The sequence below is a fragment of the Saimiri boliviensis genome, chromosome 5 (assembly GCF_048565385.1).
Source record: "Saimiri boliviensis isolate mSaiBol1 chromosome 5, mSaiBol1.pri, whole genome shotgun sequence".
Taxonomy (NCBI): Eukaryota; Metazoa; Chordata; class Mammalia; order Primates; family Cebidae; genus Saimiri; species Saimiri boliviensis.
The window spans coordinates 71,475,870-71,487,176 of record NC_133453.1 but is presented as its reverse complement, the minus strand read 5'-3'; positions in this window follow the sequence as shown (position 1 = coordinate 71,487,176).

The following is an 11,307-nucleotide window of genomic DNA, read 5'->3' as shown; positions in this document are numbered from 1 at the left end:
ATTTACTGAAGAAGCAATATTGCTGCAGAGAAAGAGTTTAATGCCGAGTTAGCCATGTGGAAGAGGGACGTTTATTACCCAAATCAACTTCCCTGAAAATTCAGAGGCTAGGGTTTTTCAAGGGTAGATTGGTGGGTAGGGGTCTAGGGGATAGGAAATGATTGATTGGGTTGGGAATGGAATCATAGGAGGTTGAAGCTCTTTTTACACTGAGTCCGTTCCTGGGTAAGATCAGAAGACCAACTGAGCCAGTTTCTTGGTATGGGCTACCAGTATGGGTGGTGCCAGCTGGTCTATCAGAATGCAGGGTGTGACAAATACCTCAAACACCAAGTTTAGGTTTTATAAACTTCCTATAGATAGTGATGCTATCTATAGGAACAACTGAGGAGGTTACAAATCTTGTGACCTCTGGTAACAATGGCTGGTTATCCTTTAACTACACCCACATTTTGGCAGAGTGTAGGTCCCTCCCATAATCCTATTCTTGTAGGGTTTCATTGGTTTTATAAAGGTAGTTTTGGTCCCCAAACAAGGAGGGGGTAGTTTTGGGAAGGGCTATTATCATCCTTGCTTTAAAGGTTAGACTAGGGGCTCAGGCCTGTAATCCCAGCACTTTGGGATGCCAAAGCAGGCAGATCACGAGGTCAAGAGATCGAGACCATCCTGGCCAACATGGTGAAACCCCATCTCTACTAAAAATATAAAAATTTAGCCGGGCGGGGTGGCATGCACCCGTGGTCCCAGCTATTCGGGAGGCTGAGGCAGAAGAATCGCTTGAACCCAGGAGGCGGAGGTTGCAGTGAGCCGAGATTACGCCACTGCACTCCAGCCTGGTGACAGAGCAAGACTCTGTCTCAAAAAAAAAAAAAAAAAAAAAAAAAAAAAAGGTTAGACTAAAAACTAAATCCCTCCCAAAGTTACCTTGATTTATACCCAAGAATGAATAACAACAGCTTAGAGATTAGAAGCAAGATGGAGTCAGCTATGTCAAAGGGTATTTAAGCCTCAATAATCTGGCCGTTATCTGAGTCTCATGTTTGCAAGACTTCTGTGTCTTGTACATCCACAAATTTGTATTTAAAATTATGCTACAATTTTTTTTCTTTGATGCATAAAAGGAAGCTGTTTTCACTAAATGAAACTCAAAACTAAGTCCAGGTTTTTCTCCTATTAATGTATCTATTTTGAGTCCATTTTTAGCAAACCTTCAGAATGCAGAGGAGAAGCTTCCCCTTGACCCCTACTCCTGCAATAAACACCCATGAATCCTCCTTGATATAACTCCAAACTTGGCTTTGAATCAGACAGCTCCCCAAGCAGAATACTCTCCATCAGTAGCAGAAAGAACTTCAAGAGAACATTGGGGGTGGGTGGGGAGGGTGAAAGGAGAGCCTTAAAGCAGTATAATTATGAAAACAGTTCTATTAAAAAGATCAGCAGAAACTAGTAGATGGTCTGAATATTCTAGTTTATACTTGACACCCTTTTCTAGAAGCTAGAAATTACTGAATCTTCAGGGACATAAACCACAGTAATTTCCTAGAAAGTCCCAAATAATTATTGGCTATTGTGATCACAGTCTGTAAACACTGGGAGATTATCCTCCTCATGAGCATCTTGGCCAGAAGATTTAAAACATTTTCTTAGACTTAAAAAATTCCCTGCCCCCACCTGCACTGAGTAGCTGTGAATTTCATTTAGTGAAAACAGCTTCCTTTCATGCATCAAAGAAAAACATTGTAGCACAATTTTAAATATGATTGCCTTTTCATTTAGCATACATAGCTTAAAAATAGCCAACTTTAAAAAACAAACATGTTTTTCCTATCACTGTTTGCAGCCTTCAAATTTGCAGCAACACTATAAACTCATCCCAAATGCAGAGATCTCAAAGAATTATGCCTTTTTAAAGGAAAATAATACCCACTTTCAATATTGAACCTGTTGGAAATTATATGTCATGATTGATGGAGGAAAATTTGTGCTTGTAGCCCAAAGGGTAAAATTTTCCACAGTCTTCTCAATTCTATTGTTTCCATTCAAAGAGGCTCATTGCAAACTAGTATATTCGTTATTCTCTATTGAGTACACTTAGCCACCGATTATGTGAAAATGTATTATAAAAATAATTGCTTTTCATCCTCATTAACCAACTATTAGGAAGAAAAAGGATAGAAAATCATTCAGCATTTCATTAATTCAAAACAGTATTTCTAATGAATCCTCTTATCGAGTTATGTGTAGAAAAGCATTTCCCTCCCTGTTTGCCAGTGAATTAGGCAGCACTTGAACAAAAAGATAGATATTCCCATTATGAACACATTTCAGCATTCCCTATGGGATACAGAGACTCTTCAGCATCTGGAGGAAAAACGAAATCTCGCCTTCCCACTGTTTCTTCTCACAGGCTTTGTAGCAAGTTTAACTGAACCTACCCGACCCTCCTACATGAAATTTACTACTTACTCATTTACCTCTTATTCCTTTTTGAGCAAGGAAGCTGCCTGATCATTTCAGATTATGTGCGTCATAAAGCTTGAAAGGAAAGAGATGTGCTCCCAGACCTCTCCATAAATCCACAGGGAATGAGCCAAAAAACAAAAGGCTCGCACCTGTGTTTTTATTCTTTCCCTTTCCCTCTTGTGGATGCAGGCAAGATCTGTCTTCTCCATCCCACTCCTCATCTGTGGCTACGCTGAGCCTCACTCATTTCCTGAAATGAATGTTCTTCTGGAGGCTGCCTAATTGACTTTCACACCAGTTCACACTACCCACCTTTGCTTCAGGGCTGGTAAATTACGGTTGCATTTCTGTCGGAAGTGTCTAGTTATCCTTATCAATAACTTGGGAGTATATTAAAAATATGGAGCTTTAGCAGGTCTGAAAGGATCAGGGCTATAGTTTGAGTTCCTCAGCTGCCTTTTAAATCCCGTAGAGGTAAATCAAATCTACTCAATAAAATGTAGTCGTTACCAGTTAAGTGCAAGACACAGAGGATCTAGTGCAGGATAAATGGCCAAATGGTTCACAGAAAAGGGCTGATCTGGCTGGGTGCAACAGCTCATGTCTGTAATCCTAGTACTTTGGGAGGCTAAGGTGGGAGGATCACTTGAACTCCGGAGTTTGGGACCAACATAATAAGAACCTGTCTCTACAAAAATAAAAAATAAAAAAATAGCTGTGCGTGCTGGCCCATGCCTGTAGTCCCACCTACTTGGGAGACTTAGGTGAGAGCATTGCTAAAGCCCCGGAAGTTGAGGTTGCAGCGATTGTGTCACTGCACCCCAGCCTGGCTGACAGAGTGAGACTTTGTCTCAAAAAAAAAAAGGGTGGGGGGATGCATTTGAGTCCAAAGCTGGGAAAGGAATTTCTAACAGGAAACTCCGCAGTGGTTGTATGAAGAAGGCAGCAATCAACTTGAGGCTTGGAGGATCTGAATGAGCAGAAAGGGAAAGTAATCCCTGGCCGTCAGAGATAATACAGGGAGAAATTCAGCTGGCAATAAGAGAAGTGTTTGGGGATGCCTTTTTTTTTTTAACTGTAATTTAGGTTCTGGGGTACATGTGCAGATCATGCAGGATTGTTGCATAGGTACTAACATGGCAATGTGGTTTGCTGCCTCCATCCCCCCATCACCTATATCTGGCATTTCTCCCACGTCATCCCTCCCCAACCCCCAATGTCCCTCCCCTAGCCTCCCCCCCAGTAGACCCCAATGTGTGATATTCCCCTCCCTGTATCCATGTGTTCTCATTGTTCAACACCCACCTATGAGTGAGAACATAACGGTGTTTGATTTTCTGTTCTTATGTCAGTTTGCTGAGAATGATGGTTTCCAGAGTCATCCATGTCCCTACAAAGGACATAAACTCATCATTTTTTATGGCTGCATAGTATTCCATGGAGTATATGTGCCACATTTTCCTTGTCCAGTCTATCATTGATGGGCATTTGGGTTGGTTCTTATAAGTAGTTAGGCTATCGAAATCACCTGAGGGTTTCTTAAAAACAGCTGGCTGTGTCCTCCTCACTGCCCTCACCCCCAAGGTTTCTTTTTTTTTTTTTTTTTTTTTTTTTTTTTTTTTTTTGAGATGGAGTCTTGCATATCACTCTGGCTAAAGTACAATGGTACCATCTCGGCTCACTGCAACCTCCATCTCCTGGGTTCAAGTGAGTCTCCTGCCTCAGCCTCCTGAGTAGCTGGGATTACAGGCACCTGCCACCACACCCAACTAATTTTTTTGTATTTTTAGTAGAGATGGGGTTTCACTATGTTGGCCAGGCTGATCTCGAACTCCTGACCTCATGATCCACCTGCCATGGACTCCCAAAGTGCTGAGATTACAGGTGTGAGACACTGTGCCCATCCAGATCTGCATTTCTAACAGACCATAGTTTGAGAACCCTAGGCAAGAATGTAGCATTTCTAGGAAGATGAGACTGAGAAGATGAATGGAGCCTGATGGTGAACGGCTCTGAAAGTCATGTTAAAGAGTTTTGGTTTCATTGTTTAGGCTGTGAAAACTGCCAAATGGATTTTAAAGAAGGTGGAATAGATTTGAGAAATGAGAGAGGTGTTTTAGGGAGGTTACTCTGACCCAGGTGCTGATACTAACCTGGAAAAGGAAAAGATTCATCAGAGGAGATTTTGTAGTGGGCAAGACCCAAGATTTTAGATCCTTAACATGGATGTGGAAAAATGACTAGCCAAAGAAAAAATATGGCGCAAAACCCCACTCATTTTATTCTCCTTTAAATGAAAATAAATTTAAAGATACATTTACACAGGATTTGACAAAACAACTAGCAAAACCTCTAAACTAGCGGCCGTCAAAATTTTGGGCAAGAAGCTTACTAGAGAAACTTGTTGAAAATCCACAGTGCCTTCTAGGTTTGTACCCAAAATAAATAAAAATGATGCTAACAGGTATTTGTACACCCAGGTTCATAGCAGCATTATACACAATAGACAACATGTGGAAATAACCTGAATGTCCATTGATGGATAAATGGATAAACAAAATGTGGTATATACATATAATGGAATATTATTCAGCCTTAAAAAGGAAGAAAACTTTGACACATGCTACAATTTGGATGAATCTTGAAAACATTACATTAAATGAAATAAGCCAGACACAAAAGAACAAATAGCGTGTGAGTGGCATGGTGGCTCATGCCTGTAATCCCAGAACTTGGGAGGCCAAGGCAGCAGGATCACTTGAGCCTAGGAGTTTGAGACCAGCCTGGGCAATATAGTGAGACCTCATCTCTACAAAAAAATTCAAAAATTAGTTGAGTGTGGTGGTGTACACCTGCATCCCAGCTACTAGGGAGGCTGAGGTGGGAGGATCCCTTAAGCCTAGTAGATGGAGGTGGCAGTGAGATGAGATCTCACCATTGCCACTCTAGCCTGGATGATAGAGCAAGACCCTATCTCAAGAAAAAAAAATTAAAATGGTAAGTTTTATGTTATGTATACTTTACCACAATTTTTTAAAAAACCGAAATCTTGATGCAGCCCTCCAGCTGGAGAATGGAATTCAGTTGGTCTAGGTGCGGTCCAGGGATCTGCACTTTAATATCTAGCCCAGGGCATTCCAAAGATGTTAGAGGACAAACAGCTCTGTCTCAGTTCTAGGGAAGAATAGCCCTTTGTAGTAAAATCTTTTGGAAGAGAGGAAATAGGTTTTGCTTAATAGGAGAGTTTTCCAGGTACCACTTAGATCAGTACCTACCTAAGACTATATGGTGATAACATTGCCGTAACTACAAGAAAGTCTAACAGAAGCATTCATGCGGGGCTGTTTGCCATTTAAAGACAGATACATGAGCGTCTACTCTCCTGTAATTCTTGCATTGGATGTTTTCTGTAATAATTACTAGAAGCAGAAGTAGAAAGAGCAACTTAAATACAGATAATGAACTTTGTGTAGTTGAAGCAGAATGCCTGGATTTTATGGCTTGAACTTTGTACAGTTATTGACTGACTGAGAGCTCTCTACAATAAGTATTAATTAATGTGAAGCAGGAAATAGCCCTGCAGAAAATAAAAGGGAATAGAGATGAGGATAATGGGGGTTGAAGAGGCGGAAGCAGGATAACAAATGTGAACAAGGAGCTGCATTAGGACTCTAAGTGGAGATACCATGTCAGCTGCTCTCTGATGGTTTAACCTTGGAGACCACACAGGTTATTCCTTCAGAGCCTAAACTTGTGTATTATATAATTCTAGTATATTTCTTTCTGTGAACTCTTTTGGAACTGAGAATTATAGGATCAAGTATATGTGACTCTCTAGTCACTCCAAGTAGAAATTTAGAGAGAATGACTCCAACCTCTAATGAAACCAGAAAGGTAGGATTTTTTTTTTTAAAGCCACTTAACATGCAAATTAATACGTGGCAATAAAATAAAATAGTTGTTTTTTTTAATTGCATTTTAGGTTTTGGAAAATAAGTTAAGATTTTTTTAAACTGGAAATGTGATATAGAGGTGGTGGGATAAATTTTATGTGTCAACTTGGCTGGACCATGGAGTACCAGATATTTGATCAAACATTCTTCTGAGTATTTCTGTGAGGGTTTTTGGATGAAATTAACATTTAAATTAGTAGACTTTGATTATAACAGGTTGTGGGTAGGCTTTATTCAGTAAGTTGAAGTCCTGAGTGGAATCAAAAAATAGCCTCACTGAGCAAGAGGGGATTTTCCTTTGGAGTTCATCTACAACCAGCTCTTCCTGGTTCTACAGCTGCCTATTGGCCTTTGGATTCGAATTAGAACACAGTTTCTCCTGGATCTCCAACCTGCCAACCCACCTTGCAGATATTGGATTTGCCAGTCTCCATAATCACATGACCCACTTCCTTAAAATAAATCCCTTTTTTTCTCTCTCTATACATATATACCCATGCTATTGGCTTCATTTCTCTGGAGCATCCTGACTAATATGGGTGATAGATGAGGAGCTCTTTAAACATTTAAATTAGGAGTGGAAAAACATGTGATCATAGTGATTTTCAAACAGGTCACAGATTTGTTGACATTCTTTTTATCAAAAGGTGACAAGTATGTCCCTACCACTTGAATCTTGATGGGCTTGTGACTGCTTGGATTAAAAAGTATGACGGAAGTAGGACTATGAAAGTTATGAAGCTATATCATCAGTCATACAGCTTTCACCTTGTTCAATAAGCATCTACTCTTAGAGCCCTGAGGAGTCATGTATAAATTCTGAACACAGTGCTCTTTCTGGGGGCTCAAAGATGGCTAACTAGACATTTTGTACTCACCTCTTCTACTAAGAAGAACCAAAATTGTGAGATCATTATACTTGGAATAGATCATCCAAGAGAGAACACTAGGATTCAACTGAAAAGTGACAGGAACTACCTAAAGTAATAAAGGAGAAGAAAGTGAAGCAATCTGCTGGACTGGAATTGGCTAGAAACTGAGAGAGATTCCTCAATGTGGGGAAAGGATAAGTGAGAGATTCTCAGTAGTCTGCATTTCCACTGTGGACTTTTGCAATCCTAGCCATGGGAGAGCCCCTAGACTCTCTTGAACTCTGAAACTAACATAGGGAGCTGCTAAGAGATGATATGATGGCACCACTCCTGGCTCCTGGGTGGGGGTGGGGTGCTTACATTGGGTCCCATACATTCTCTGAGACATAGACAGTTCCAGCAAGGTGTCATTTTAGAGCTCTACCTCCAGTGGGCTGTGTACTATCCTGGGAGTACAGGAACAAGTAAAGCATGGGCTGCTGCCCTCAAGGCTTAGGCTTACTATAAGCTACAACACCCAAAACTGAAGTGTGAGTGAGACGCTGGCTTCTGCAGTAAGTGTTGAAGTACAAGCACTGCTGGCATGAGTGGTGAGTGCATTCTGTACCTTCTGACCAAGGCTACTCTCCATTGAAGGCAGCACCACCCTCCCCAGTGGCAGGGCAGCAGTGCAGTCACTTGTGGTCCATACCAGAGCATGCTGCCAGTGGTCTGGGCATTGCCCTGCCCCAGCCTACCATCGCTGGTGCCTGCACACACCATCAGAGAGCCCTAGGACAAACCCATCTGGCTTAGCTTAGACCCCCCCAACCCACTGTGCCAGAGCACACAGTCCAGGGGCCAGGATATTGTCCAGCCCAGTCCACACCACTGGCACAAGAGCACTTCTCATCAGGCCCCAATGTTGGACCTACTAACAGAGCCACTAATGCCATAGCTGGCACCTACCTGCATGTACTACCTGTGGGCCCAAAGACTTGCCTGCCCAGCCCATCTCAGCACACACCCAGCTTGGGACTCAATGTCATCATACCATTGCCACTGTCATTGTCATACCATGCTGGCTGCCAAAGGGCTGAAGAACCACTCCCACCTGCCTGGTCCACTGCTACCACTGCCAGCATCCAAGTAAGCCACCTGGAGGCCAAAAATTGGGCTACCTTGACCCCCATTAATACCAGTGCCAGTATACACAGCCTTGGGACCCAGGAACAGGTGCACTCAGCCCACTACTGCCACCCCTAGGGCTCAAAGACTGGCCTACCTGCTGTCTTAGACACCAGCAAAACTTTACCACAGCCTCCAGTAATAACTGTACCCTAAGCCATGGAGGAAATTACAGATACTACTAACACTGTTTACAGCTGAAGAAATCATACAGAGACTAAACTACTACACACACCCAGAATCAAAGCCAGCGTCCTACCCAACCAACATCCTGGATACATCTTCAGGAAAAAGTCCTCCCCCGTGAAAGCAAATTTAAAAAAAGAAAATGGAAGAAGCAATTGTTACAATAAATGTGTAGATATTAGTGTAAGGACACAGGAACCAAAAAGCAAGAAAACACACCGCCAAAGGAATACAATAATTCTTCAGCAACAGATGCCAATAAAAAAGAAATTAATGAAATCCCAGAAAAAGAATTCAAATGATTGATTCTAAAGAAGGTCAGTGAGACACAAGAGAATTCTAAAAAAACAATACAAAGAAATCAAGAAAAGAATTCAGGATATAAATGAGAAATTTACCAAAGAGGTCATAAGAAAAGAACCAAACAAATTCTGGGCCATGCATGGTGGCTCATGCCTATAATCCCAGCACTTTTGGAGACTGAGGTGGGCAGATCTCTTGAGCCCAGGAGTTTGAGACCAGCCTGGGAAACATGGTGAAACCCCATCTCTACAAAAAATACAAAAATTAGCTGGGCATGGGGGCACACACCTGTGGTCCCAGGTGCACTACTTGGGATGCGAAGGTGGGAGGATCACTTGAGCCTGGGATGTCGAAGCTGTAGTGAGCTGTGACCATGCTGCTGCCCTCCAGCTAGGGCAACAGAGCAAGACCTTGTCTCAAAAGATAAAAATAAAAAAAAATAAAAAGAAACCTAATTTCACAACTGCAGATTCATTGAATAAAATACAAAATATGTTTGAAAGCTTTGACAATAGACCAGATCAAGCAGAAGAAATAATTTCAGAACTTAAAGACAAGTCTTTTGAAATGACCCAGTCAGACAAAAAAATAACGAAAAAAAATCAGCAAAGCCTTCATGACATTTCAGACACAATAAAGCAACCAAATATGCTAATCATCAGGGTTCCAGAATTTGAACAGAGAATAAAAGGCCAGAAAACCTTTTTAATGAAATGAAAAGTTTCTAAGCATAGCAAAAAATTTAGATTTCCAGTTACAGAAGGTTCTGAAATCCCTGAACAGATAAATGCAAAAAAGTTATCTCCATAGCACTTTATAGTCTGTCTATAGTCATTGACAAAGAGAACATTTTTAAAAAACGGCAGGAGAGCCAGGCGCAGTGGCTCACGCCTGTGATCCCAGCACTTTGGGAGGCCAGGGAGGGTGGATCATGAGGTCAAGCAATTGAGACCATCCTGGCCAACATAGTAAAACCCCAACTCTACTAAAAATAAAAAAAAAAAAAAAATAGCTGGCCATGGTGGTGCACACCTGTAATCCCAGCTACTCAGGAGGCTGAGGCAAGAGAATCACTTGAACGTGGGAGACAGCTATTGCAGTGAGCCTAGATTACACCACTGCACTCCAGCCCAGGAAACAGAGCAAGACTCCATCTCGAAAAAAAAAAAAAAGAAAAAAATGGCAGGAGGAAAACCATCTACTCACTCATAAAGGAATCCCCATCAGACTAACAGAGGATTTCTCAGCAGAAACTGTATAGGCCAGGAGGGAATAGGATAATATATTCAAAGTACTGAAAGGAGAAAAACCCTGTCAGCCACAGATACTATTTCCAGCAAATTTCTCCTTCATAAATAAAGGAGAAATACATTCTTTCTCGGACAAGCAAAAGCTGAGAGAATTCATCACCACCAGACCAGCTCTAAAAGAAATGCTCAAGGATAGTATTAAACCAGGAAGTGAAAGACTGATATTTACCATTATGAAAAAAACATGAAAGTATAAAACTCACTGGTAAAGCAAACACATAAATGAGGAAGATAAAGGATTCAAATGGTACCACTACAGAAAATCATCAAACACAATGGCAAACAGTAAAAGAAAAAGCAACAGAGAATATATAAAGCAACCAGAAAATAATTAACAATGTGATAGCAACAAAACCTCATATCTCAATAATATCCATGAATGTAAATGGATTAAATTCCTCACTTAAAAGATATAGACAGCTGAATGGATTTTTTTAAAGATATAACTATGTGCTGCCTACAAGAAACACATTTCACTTATAAAGACACATGTAGACTGAAAGTAGAAGGATGGAAAAAGATATTCTGTGCAAATGGAAACCAGAAGTGAGCAGGAGTAGCTAGAATTATACCAGAGAAAACAGACTTTAAGTCAAGAAAGGTTTAAAAAACAGACAAAGAAGTTCATTGTTTAATAATCAAGGGATCAGTCAATAGGATATAACAGTTCTAAATATATACACACCCAACACTGGAGCACCCAGATTTATATCCCACTCTCAGCATTAAATGGATCATCTAGACAGAAAGCAAAGAAACACTGAATTTAAACTAGACTTGAGAAAAAATTGACCTAACGAACATTTACAGAACATCCTATTCAACAACCACAGAATGACCATTGGGTCAATGAAGATACTAAGATGGAAATTAATAAATTTATTGAAACAAATGAAAATGTTTGATATGCAACACTACATACCCAAATATATGGGATGCAGTAAAAGCAGTACTAAGAAGGAAGTTTATAGCAATAAATGCCTACATAAAAAAAGTAGAAAGATCACAAATTAATAACCAAATACAGCTTAAGGAACTAGAAAAACAAGA